At 43.9% G+C, this 13,003-nt stretch overlaps 1 protein-coding gene across 3 annotated transcripts in view; it reads right to left on the bottom strand.

Moving 5' to 3' along the window:
* PTPN13 (protein tyrosine phosphatase non-receptor type 13) overlaps positions 1–12,285 on the bottom strand; it is a 181,211-nt gene extending 168,926 nt beyond the window's left edge. For all 3 annotated transcript variants that reach the window (XM_087724069.1, XM_087724070.1, XM_087724071.1), the window contains exon 1: positions 12,035–12,285. The gene's annotated coding sequence lies outside the window, so the exon portion shown is untranslated. The remainder of the gene's footprint in view (positions 1–12,034) is intronic.
* Between the last annotated feature and the right edge of the window lie 718 nt (positions 12,286–13,003).

Genomic DNA, 13,003 nt, shown 5'->3' with positions numbered 1-13,003 from the left:
AACTTCTCATCTCAGGATGACTAAGATTCTTCTCCACTTGGTTGTCCATCTCCTTAATTGCCTGTTCTCGCTGGTTTGCTCCACCTGAGGTTGAACATCTGCTTACCTTCAGGGGTCAACAAAAAAACTTTTGGCCAACCCAAAAGTAAGACACATGGTAAAAATTAGATTGCCAAGCTGATGTCTAACTATTTAAGGCAACAATCCCAGTAATGTGGCTTTAATTAGCTACTAGCTACTAGTTGTGGCTGTAAGGTTTCATTTGCTACTTGATCTGTTCATATACTGATCTCCACGTACATCTTAATTCTCTGATGATATTACAATGAAAATATTTTTTTAAAAGAAAGGAATAATAAAAATCTTACCAAGAAATCAAATGTTATTTCTGAAATACTATGTATTTATCAGATTTAGAAACCACTCATCTCCCTGACAGAGGGACTGTGGTAATGATAAGATAGGATAAAACTATATAAAACTATTTTTTCCCCAACTTAATACAGAGAAGAGGGAAAGAGACAAGCAATTGTGCCAGGAGCTTACATCCAGAACTTTCCCATTATGCGCAGGTCCTTACTCCTTCCCATATCATTAGGCAACATATGTAATGATATGCAATAAATTAACATAATATGAATGGGAACAGAAACAAGAAATTTGGGTGATGGGTGAGGTGAAAACTACAGCTGCCATACCTGTAGAACCAGTAAACTGGCCAACTGTTTATAGATGATGGCAGAGATGAAACTCTTGTTAGGAGTGGTTTTAATGCCTTGCAAGTATGAGTTTAGGTGTATCTCCCAAGGGATAAGAAGGTGTAGGAATAATGAAGCATGTGTTAAAGATCTGAGTCCAAAATTTTGAGAACCTGTGCTCCAAATGAGCTATGAATAAGACAAAGAATGCTGAAAAATATGACTGTGACTAACTAATACACTCAGATAATTTAATAGATAGAAGAGGGAGGTAAGTTATTATGTAGGTAGGTAGGTAGATAGGTAGAGACAGATACACAAAGAGTCGGATTAGAGATAGTGTAAATATTCTTTATTGCAGAGTTACACAAAGCTGATGACATTCCACTGAAAAACTGTTATTTCGCCAAAATTGCTTTAAACCTTCAATTAAAAACTCACCCCCAAAAAAAGATTATCAACAGAAAACTATATAATATGAGATGAATTAGGAAAGAATGAAACCAGAGGTTTCCAGTAGGTCATAATATCAAGACCACGTTGACTGCACTTGTGAATGACCTTTACGGAACTTGGGACTGGGATGATTTCTCCACCTTTGTCCTCAAGGGTATATCAGCATTTTTAGTATTATTATGTAGCCAAGGTGGCGCAGTGGTTAGAGTGCAGTACTGCAGGCTACTTCAGCTGACTGCTAGCTGCAGTTCGGCAGTTCAAATCTCACCAGGCTCAAGGTTGATGCAGCCTTCCATCCTTCCGAGGTGGGTAAAATGAGGACCCAGATTGTTGGGGGGCAAGAGGATAACTCTGTAAACCGCTTAGAGAGGGCTGTAAAAGCACTATATAGCGGTATATAAGTCTAAGTTCTATTGCTATTGCTTTACGGAACTTGGGATGGGGGTGATTTATCCACTCTTGTCCTCACGGATATATCAGCATTTTTAGTATTACTGACTCTGGTATTCTTCTGGACAAAGTATCGGAGGGGTTGGGAGTTGGGTAGCACATTTTTGCAGTGGTTGTTGTCATGGCTAGTACCAGTTGGAGGAAACATCCAATCCTAGATCCCTGATGTATGGAGTGCCTTGAGGTTCAACTTTTTCCCTACTTCTATTAAACATCTGCATAAAATCACTGGCTAAGGTCATTTGCAATCAGGGAGTAAGATATCATCAGTAGGCAAATGATATTTAATTATAAATCTCTGCCACCGACTATACAAGTGATGCCATTAGTTTTATTATCCAATACCCAGAAGTGGTAAAGGTCCAGAAGGGGGAAACTAGGTTACAACTCAAGATTGGCAAGACTGGGGAGCTGTGGACTTGAAGTTCCCTCGTATTGGGGAGCATCTATGTTTAACGCTAGATGGGATAGACCAGGGGTCGGCAACCTTAAACACCCAAAGAGCCACAAAGGTCCCAACCGGAAGCCCCCCCCCATTCAATTCTGGAGCCATCCGAAAGTCCAGTTCCCCCACCATAGATTCCCCTCCTAGCACGGCATCCTTTTTCCTCTACCTATCCTAACCAAAAGCCCTATCAATTGTGGAGCTGACCAGAAAACCTGGTCCTTGCCATAGAGTCTCCTCCTGGTGCGCTGTGCTCCCCCTTCCCAACCGGAAGCTCCTCTCAAAATTGCGGCATTGACTGATGATAGGGAGCCGCAGCAGAGGAATGAAAAGAGCCACATGCAGCTCCAGAGCCTCAGTTTGCTGACCCCTGGGATAGAACTTCCCCAGGCAGAATTGGTGGGTCACTTGTCCCCTTTTTGGACTAATGACTCTTGCTCAAGTCATTTTCTGGCCATCCTAAATACTTTATTGGGAGGCTCTGATCACAGTCACCCATGCCGCAGTCATTTCTCACAACTACAATGTGCTCTACATAAGGATGCCCTTCAAAAACATTTGGAAACCTCGTTTGGTCTAGAATGCAGCAGTGTGAACAATATGGAGTACACCAGAGTTCATCCATATAGGACAGCTATTTTATGTACTCGCTACCAGTCAGTCTCTGGATGCAATCCAAGATGCTGGTTTGTCTTTAAAGCTTTACAGAACACAGGACTAGATTATTGGTGGGAATGGTTGCTTCCCAAAATCTGTGCCTGTCACACTAAGTCTCTTAAGGTGGGCATGACCTAGTCCTCCTAGGGAAACAATGTCACCTAGTGGTACCCAAGAGACATACTTTCTCTGTCATCGTACTTGCTTGCTCCACGGAACAAATCAAAATAAAGAATATTAAACTCATAGATTCATAGACTTGACCATTCAAATTGACAGGTCTCCCATCTCCCTTCTGAATCAAAAAATATTGCAGCATAGCATTTGGACCCTATTCTTAAGTAAAGCTACAATCTAAGCTGCGACATTCTCACATTATCAGGCGGGATAAACGTTATTTCTTAACCATCCATGAACCCTTTCCCCGAAATATTCCTTTTTAAAAAAGAAGAGTGTTTGAAGACACATTTTCTTTCTTTTTTTCCTTTACAGATTCTAAGAGCAAGCAATACAGGTAGTCCTCGGCTTATGACCACATTTGAGCCCAAAATTTCTGTTCCTAGGTGAGACACTTGTTAAGCCAGTTTTGCCCCATTTTACGACCTTTCTTGCCACAGTTGTTAAGTGAATCACTGCAGTTGCTAAGTTGGTAACCTGCTTGTTAAGGGAATCTGGCTTCCCCATTGGCTTTGCTTCTCAGAAGGTCGAAAAAAGGGGATCACATTTTCCCGGGACACTGCAACCGTCATAAATATGAGTCAGTTGCCAAAGGTCTGAATTTTGGTCATGTGATCATGGGGATGCCGCAGCAGTTGTAAGTATGAACAATGGTCATGTGCAGGTGTGGGATTCAGCTGGTTTGGACCAGTTCGGGCGAACCGGATGTTAATTTTACATTTGGTTCACCGGACCGGTAATTTCATGGACTGGCTGGCCATGCCCACCCCTCCCAGTAGTCTCCATGCGGCCTGTTTATCATGCCTGGTAAGTGCAAGGCCGTAGAGGCTCTGGGTGGGCGAAAAACGGGCCTCCCTGAAATTGGCCTGTTTCAGGCCTCTGGAGCACAGGGGATACTGTTTTCGCCCTCCAGGAGGCTCAAGGAAAGCCTCCAAAGCCTGGGGAGGGCAAAAACACCCCCTCCCTGTGGTGCAGGAGGCAGAGTAGGCCACGCCCACCATGGCCACACCCACCCAGCAACTGGGCAGCTAACATTTTTCAATCCCACTCCTGGTCACGTGCCACTTTTTTCAGTACTATTGTAGCTTTGAATGGTCACTAAATGAACTGTTGTAAGTCAAGAACTACCTCTAACTGTTATTTATGCATTCAAAATAATCCTCCTTAAGCTCTGTGGGGTGTACCTTTTTTTATTATTATTTTTACATCAGGTTTATCAAGCGGAACTAGATCCGAAATAGTGGCTCATCCCCATCGCATTCCCTTAGTCCAGTGTTTCTCAACCTTGGCAACTTGAAGATGTCCGGACTTCAACTCCCAGAATTCCCCAGCCAGCATTCGCTGGCTGGGGAATTCTGGGAGTTGAAGTCCAGACATCTTCAAGTTACCAAGGTTGAGAAACACTACCTTAGTCAGAGTGGATTTTTAAAACTTTCATCTGCTTGCCTGAATAACAATGTGGCTTGCTCAATACCACACCACAGACAACTGCATTGACTTCTTCACACTTTTTGATTGAAGAGGGCTGGCTGGTTTTACGTTCCTCTGGAGGAGACCCTCCCCTTAATATGATCATTTGGAATGTAAAAGTTGTAAGGGACCTGCAGCATAATCTCCCTAGCCATGTTTGATTTTAAAGCACCACTTTTGTCTTCTACAGGTAAGCATGAGAACAACTATGGGTATAATTGTGCCCCAAATCACAACCTCTCTGCTCTAAAACCTGTGTGACACCAATGCTTCATCAAGGCATGTTAGACTCTGCAAAGTGCTGCAACTTTGCAAAAATTGCTTGCAACTTTTATCTCCTTGAATAATTTTTTTAGCATTTGCTATTAAAAGAATTACATTTCAAATGAATTATTTTTCTCTTCCTTCCTAGTGCCTATCTCTCCCCACTTATGACTATAACCGTGTTGTTTGTATCTTTCAATTTATATTGTTTTTATTCGTTTCCTAGTAGGATTTGATAGCTTATTAGTAATCTTGCCTATCACTAAGCGTTGTATCTTTTTATTCTTGATGAACGTATTTTATTCTCCTTAGGTACACTGCAGAGGTGGGTTCTTACCAGTTCGGCCAAGTAGGTAATAACTCAGCCGGACACGCACCTAAACCGGTTCTATGCTCAGCGGCGTCATCTTGATTTTCTGTTCTGCACATGCGCAGAACAATCTTCATTGGAAAAATGTAATTTTTTCCCCTTTTTCTAATGTTATGCGCATGTGCAGACTTTTTAAGGTGCAAATGCGCCCATGCACGGAGCAAAAAAATTTGCGCGCAAAACCGGCTGGCAGGAACCCACCCCTGCTACACTGAGAGCATATGCACCAAAGACAAATTCCTTGTGTGTCCAATCAAACTTGGCCAATAAAGAATTCTATTCTATTCTATTCTACTCTATTCTTGCCACCCTCTGCTTTGCTGCTGCTTTTTGGCTGCCATTGAAACGGGGAGGGAGGGCATGGTATTTGGGGTGGGAATCATTCTGTACTGGAGGACTGTTTATTGGGAGTTATTCTCACCGTCTCTTTGCGCATATGGAAGGAAGGGAGTTTCCCGCCAAGGCCAACTGTCCAGCATTCCACCCTGATGATGATTTTTGAAGATATCTCCCACCCGACAGTTGGATGAATTATGATTGGACTATGGACTGGGGCACCAAGGGGAGGGGAATGAATCATGTATTGATATCTATTGCTTTCGCACCTTTTTATTCAGATTCAGCTTTGCTTTGCTTCTCATCGTTTGTAATCAGTAAAAGTACACTTAATTCTGAAACATGGAGTTGAGTGGTTTCTTTCTTGGTTACTAAATGAAGGGGCAGTGACAATTCTATTCTATTCTATTCGGGACGGTCTTCCTTTAGAGGAAAGTAATGCCTGAAAGAGAATTTTGTGCATCAAAGGAAGTATATGTTGAAAGCTTACTGATAAAAACTTCGTGGTCGTCCTTCTTGAGCTATATAACAGTTGGCCTCTTACAACAAATGGCAAATTGCATCTTAAGTCCTGTGGGTTTCCAAATGCCTGGCTAAAATACTGGATTACTTGCACCTTTGACCAAGAGGCTTTATGACACTCATTTATATGTAAATAAGTCAGTTCACCTCAACTGGATTACTTCAAAGTGAGCTCAGAGCTCATAGGGTCTATTTGCTAGCAACGCCGCCAACCCCCAATTCTCCTATTACTCATTCTCTAAGACTGGAAGTAACTATATTTGTGACACAGGTAGGCTTGTGACGTGCTATTGTTTCCTTTCTAGGAAAAAAATAAATGGAGTTGAATAGGACAACTTCTCATTTGTTTAGGAACTGGCATCATACCTTGTGCAACATCTGTATAATACTAGGATAGTCGTGGAATGCATGAAAGACTTAGGAAGTTAAATTGAAATCCCTACTAAGGCGCCTCAGGATACCAGAAAGATTAACAGGTTTAATGTGACAGGAACCAGAGTCCTCTTCGTCAGTCAAATTCACAGAAGAGTATTTTCAGCAGGTAAACACAAATGGAGCCGAGCTTGTGTTAAGAAATACAATCAACTGAACTAATTGGCCATGAAAATGAAAGGCTTCCAGTCTACGAAGACTGTTAGTAAATCCCAAGCAGGTATATTCGGAAAAATGCAGTGAATATTTGAAGCATAATTCATTAGTGGTAATGCATTAACTCTAATTTTCTTGCATGCATTTAATTCCTACAGTGAAAGAAAAGACGTGTTTTGAGCTCTATTTTCACTGGCAGAGGGCGGCAGGAGGCCATCGCAGCTAAAAAAAGGAGCCTGGGAGGGTCGCGCATGGCCTTCCAAGCTCCGTTTTTGCTGGCAGAGGTACTGTGGGCCAGTCCTTGGCTGTTTCTAGGGTAGCCCCGCGGGCCAGATTTAAGCGCCCGGCGGACCGGATCTGGGCCCTGAGTTTGACACCCCTGACATAAGTTCGTCCTGATAAATTCTAGATGGAGCAAAATGCCGGCAGAAAGAATCAATCTCTTTTGAAGTTACTTTCTCAAACTACGCCAGCTTTCAATCTGTCGTTAAGGGTCTTTTGATTTAATTTGCTTCCAATAATTTCAAAGAAGATTCTCCGTGGCCATGTGGCCGGCATGACTAAACACCGAAGGTGCAGGGAACGCTGTTACCTTTCCACCAAAGGTGGTTCCTATTTTTCTACTTGCATTTTTACATGCTTTCAAACTGCTAGGTTGGCAGAAGCTGGGACAAGTAACGGGAGCTCACTCCGTTACGCGGCGCTAGGGATTCGAACCGATGAACTGCCGATCTTCTGATCAACAAGTTCAGCGTCTTAGCCACCGCGTCCCTACGTCTTAGTTATGTGGCTTATTATTACAGCTGAACAACCATTTTATATTTGGAGGTCTTACAGAATCTAATCTATTGATCAGATTCTAATGCCATGTTCAGCTTCTCCCCACTCTACTCAAATGCTTTCAAGAGGCAAACCTTTAAATTCTCCTGAACCACCGTTATTTCTTCCACATTTTTTTATACATGGGGGAAAAAAAAGAGAAAGCGAATGAACTGTTTCTTGCTGCAGGAAGGCAATTCAGGCAGGACAAGACTGGGATCAATTTTTAGTGCACTGTTGAAGGAAAAGGGAAACACTTTCATGTGCCACATGAGTTTATTCTGAATTTGTCTTACGGCCCATCTCAGCAGGTAGGCAATGGGAAGACAATCCATGTCAGGACAGATGGACCGATGATCTCACCTAAGATAAAGCAGCTTACTATAATGCTAAAGTCCTTGGCAATCTTTCCCACTACTAGCAGATCATAAGATTTTTCTCAGTATTTAGATCACGGTGAAATGGAAATGAACAGAATCATCATCATTATGGACTGGACCATTTCACAGCCTTTACCCTGGCTCATAACATGCTTTTACTACGCTTTCCAAAACTGTAATATTTTATATGGTAAATCAATGTTAGTTTTATACAACCTGCAAAGGTGAGTAGGGGAAGAGTTAGGAAAGAGTATATCAAATGCCGTGTTCCTATTGCCAGGAATGTGCAGTAGATTGCATGTAAAAAGCTTTGAGTAGCAGGCTCCAAAATTCTACTCCAGAAAGTTTAAGGGGAAAAGAGAAAATTAGGATGCTGATTCTAGAACCAAAGAAAGACTGGAAAATTTCCTTATGCTGCTTTTACTCTCTCGGCAACTAGCAAAGGATATGGTTGGGAATCAAGATTTCTGAGACCTTGGGAGCAAATTAAGGAATGAAATGGAAGGCTTCAGGTTTGCAGATATTTAAGATATGAATTTAGTTCCTTGAATTAAAGTAAGAAAAATGAGTCACTATTTTTGCAGCTCTGACTTAAAAGGCACGAATGATCTAAAACAGTATTTCTCAAACCTTGGCAACTTGAAGATGTCCGGACTTCAACTCCCAGAATTCTCCAGCCAGCGAATGCTGGCTGGGGAATTCTGGGAGTTGAAGTCCGGACATCTTCAAGTTGCCAAGGTTGAGAAACACTGATCTAAAAGATAATGAGCTGGGCACAATGTTAAATATGAACACATATGAGTTCAGGTAATCCTTGATTTACAGCAGTTCATTTAGTGACCTTTCGAAGTTACAACAGCACTGAAAAAAGTGACTTATGACCATGTTTCACACTTACGACCATTGCAGCATCCCTATGGTCATAGGATTTCAATTTGGATGCTTGACTACTGACTCTTATTTATGACGGTGTCCCGGAGTCATGTGATCTCCTTTTGCAACCTTCTGACAAGCAAAGAAAATGGAGAAACCAGATTCACTTATCAACTGTGTTACTAATTTAACAACTGCAGTGATTCACTTAACAAATGTGGGGGAAAAAAGGGGGAAAACTCACTTAACAAATTTCTCACTTAACAACATAAATTTTGGGCTCAATTGTGGTCGTACATTGAGGACTGCCTGTATTTGCAGAGCTTCACAGATAGAATACAAAACACACTTATTATTTGAATGTCAATAATAAATAAAAGATATAAATCAATACCTTAGACCACATATTACACAAAACAACCTATTGGGATTTTTATATTAAAACAATATATTCCGTGTGTAGTCAGAATTTAAAAATCACATATAATAGGTAAAGGTTCCCCTCGCACATATGTGCTAGTCATTCCCGACTCTAGGGGGCGGTGCTCATCTCCGTTTCAAAGCCGAAGAGCCAGCAGTATCCGAAGACGTCTCCATGGTCATGTGGTTGGCATGATTAGACGCTGAAGGCGCACGGAAGGCTGTTACCTTCCCACCAAAGGTGGTCCCTATTTTTCTACTTGCACTAAAGGTGGTCCCTATTTTTCTACTTGCATTTTTGCATGCTTTCCAACTGCTAGGTTGGCAGAAGCTGGGACAAGTAACAGGAGCTCACCCTGTTACACGGCGCTAGGGATTCAAACCACCAACCTTTCGATCGGCAAGCTCAGCATCTTAGCCACCGCATCCCAGTTCACATATAATACGGCTCTTTATTTGAATAAATCAATTCAATTGAGATCTCTATATGTGAGTCTGATTGGGACAATATGGATCCTCTCCATGTTGCAACAAGCACACCTTGGATTTTTTCCAGATACAAATGGTCAAAATTCCACTTGGAAATTATCTCCTTCTCCCTCCAATAAAGTTCATTATGATGCAAGCAACATGCATATCCTATTTCAACCACAGGAGAAAAGCATCGTATTTACTCCCCAAAGAGCTACAGCTGAGAGTTTGGATGCTTGAGATCCACCCAGCACAGAAAACCGGTTATCTCTTTTTTATGCCCAACAAACCAAACCAGTAAAGAGAGAAGCTCTTGGCAGTTTTCTTGTGAAAACTGCCTTTGTTATTTTAAATATTTAATTTAAAGAGAATGACACCTACACCAATGCGGGAAAGATTCTGGTGTGGCTTTGTGGAGGTGTTGACTGGAATTAGAGAAATATCAAACAAAGCATAGAGTATTATCTTCAATAAGTTTTATTCCCTCCCTGCTCTTACTACTCTTACTATTATCCCTGCTTTATTCTCCTCTTTCTCCCTTTCTTAACCAACTTCAACAAGATTACTCAGTGGAATGAAGCATCACATGTCAACGACTTGAGACTCCATTCTCCCAACAGAAGTTGGGACATCTTGATCTCTCCCAAGAACTGAACTGCACATGTTCAAGTCCAGTAGTGGGTTCCGGATCCCGTCGCAGCCAGTATGCTGTGCATGGGGCTGGTCATCCTTGTCGGGCACACGCGCTGTGCACGCATGCACACACCACTGCCCTGTGACACCCAGCTGCTCGGCAGAGGTCGTGCAGGCGCCGCACGCTGTGCGTGTGTGCACAATTGGCCCGTTTGCATCAAAAACGGGTAAGGAACGCGGGCAGGCGGGTGGGCCAAACGAGCCACCATTCCGGTACGGTGGCCGCTGCTCCTAGTTACCACCGGTACGCCCGTACCGCGACGTACCTCCAGAAACCCACCACTGTTCAAAGTCTCTTTCCAAATGTTTTCTGCATTTGCTGCTTTGCAAAGCTGTTGCCCCCAGAGTCCTGAGGCTTTTGCACAGGAAAGAGTCAAAAGCCACAACAACAACAACAACAGCAGCAAAACAGTTAGGATTTTTCTTCTCTCACATTGTTCTATGGAGACACCACTTTCCACAACCATTTGAATGCATGAAGGGATGATCACACACCCCCCCCCAAAAAAAAGCGGATCAGGAAATTAAAAGGAAAGTGCCTTGAAATTTCATCCTTACCTCTGTCTTACTTTCATCTTAACCAAAGCTTCCTTACAGCATAGCAAAACCATTTTATTTGCAATTTACAGGCACATAACCAGCCTTTATATGCCAAGCAGAGGGCAGGCAGTGCTTTTCTCCCTACCTTGACCTCTGAAACCCTTAGGACAGCCGGGAGACAGAATTACGCATTCACACATTCACCCTGGGCAGGTCAGCACAGCAGTGCATTTCACCTTGTCAAAACAACAAAACGCCCTTATGAGATGGTTTTCCCATGGCGGAGAAGAGCCCATCCCATTTAAAGTACAACTTGGCACCCCTGTACGTTGCAACTTTCCCCTTAAGTCTTGATGTTCTCCAGATGAGGACTTACACCGTAGGTCCAACCTGTCTGAAGACAGCTCCAGTTTTATGCTTTACCAAAAAAAACCCCACCACCCATCTCTTCTCATTTCCAATAGCTTTTTCAAAAAATAAAATAGGAGGGGTCTCTCTCTCTCTCTCTCTCTCTCTCTCTCTCTCTCTCTCTCTCTCTCTCTCTCTCTCTCCCTCCCTCCCTCCCTCCCTCCCTCCCTCTCTCTCTCTGTGTTGGGAATTCATGCACAGCAATCCCAACTAGGAGAGGGGTGAGGAGACAGGGGGAAAAATTCAACCCCTGGGAAACTTTCCCAATTTTTTAAATTGAATTATAAAGTATTATAAAATGCAAAGTAAATAGAAAAACAGTGGAGGGGGGGGGGAGAGGAAAGAAGAAGAGAGGAAAGACAAGAAATTGAAGCGTGGGCTTCCGATTCCCTCTCTCTCTGTTACAGTACAATAAAGCATTGCCACTGAGTCTTTACTGATTAGCACCATCAAAGTGCGAAGTTCCAGAAACAAATGATTACTAAAATTTGATAGAAGCCATTTAAAACGGAAGTAAAATTAAGGCATTAACATCAAATCACAACATATATATATATATATATATATATATATATATATATATATATATATATATATATATATATATATATATATATATATATATATATATATATATATATATATATATATATATATATATATATATATATATATATATATATATATATATATATTTTGCTTTTTCACCACAATATGAACAAGCCGTTCCTATGAAGATCATCTATCCGTCGGATCGGTTAAAAACCCAAAGTCAACTTTTCATGAAACTTTGAAAAGCTCGCAAACCTCTTGCAAGCCAAGCAAGCAGCGCCAGGGCTTCTGCGCCCATCGAAGTCGTCCCCCCCCCCCCGGCCACCAAACGCGGTCCACATCCCCTCTGCCCCTACCCCGACCCGCAACTTTGCGCACAAAGGGAAGCGACCCCTTCCTAACCGCCCCTCCGCAATGCTTCCCACCCGGCGAAGGGCGCACTTACCAGCCGGGAGACGGATCCTGTGCCGGGAACGCGCGTGGTGGTGGGAAGAATGTGGGAACGCTCCCCGCGAGTCAGGCGAAGAGCTTAGGTGGAAACCGGGCGCGAGTGCCGGGAGCAGAGGGGCAGGGGCGACGACGGCAGCGGGGGCGGCGGCAACATCTCCCGGCGGCTGCTCCGACGCCCCCTCGCCCGGCTTGGAAGAAGCAGCAACCGCTTCCCCCGCGCCCAGCCTCCCTTCCTTGCAAGCCGGGCTCCTTTCAAGAACAACCAAGCAGGCGGAGAAGGTCCGAGACAAGAGACACTTCCCCCCGCCCCCTTCGCCCTCCCCGCAGCCGGGACCGGGCGGCTTTTGGGCTCTCCGCCTTAGCTGGCTCCGAGCGCGGCTTCTTGGAGTGCTGGGACCGGCGCAGCCTCCCTGGCAGCGGGGAAGCTGCTGACACAGGCTCGCCGGCAGCAGCCCTTCTCCCGCTTGGCCCGCCCCGCGCTGGGGCCCTGGCAAGCCGAGTCGCTCTTGGGTTACTAAGCCAACCGCAAGGCCTGCCCTGCTGGCTCCTGCCGCGCCCACGGCAGCCTCCTCGGCCTCCGGGAGGAGAGGGTGTGTGTGTGGGGCGAAGGGGGGAGAGAAACCCCTCGGCCTCCTCGGATTACGCGCGAAGCTTGGCCTCCGCCGGCTTCGGCTTCAACGTTGGGATTTTATTTTTATTTTATTTTTGAGGCCGCCCTCAGAAAAGGTCCAGCGGCTCAAAAGGCGAAAAGGGCATCCGTAACTCTGAGGCATGGAGTCCCCCCAAAATAAAGCAGGCGGGAAGGAGAGGAAAAAAACAACCAGCTGCATTCCAATCCGGGACAAAGTTATTTGAAAGTTTTTAAAACATGTATGAGGTGTAGTTCCAAGGAAACCTGCAGAAAATTGTGCTCCTTTTTCCCCCTATGGGGTTACAGGGAGAAGAAAGGGGGCTCTTCCTTCCT

The sequence above is a fragment of the Thamnophis sirtalis genome, unplaced genomic scaffold (genome assembly GCF_051295495.1).
Source record: "Thamnophis sirtalis isolate CommonGarterSnake01/CBP01778 unplaced genomic scaffold, rThaSir2_p1.2 scaffold_10, whole genome shotgun sequence".
NCBI lineage: Eukaryota > Metazoa > Chordata > Lepidosauria > Squamata > Natricidae > Thamnophis > Thamnophis sirtalis.
Note: the sequence above shows the minus strand (reverse complement) of the source record. Positions and strands in the feature narration are given on the sequence as shown.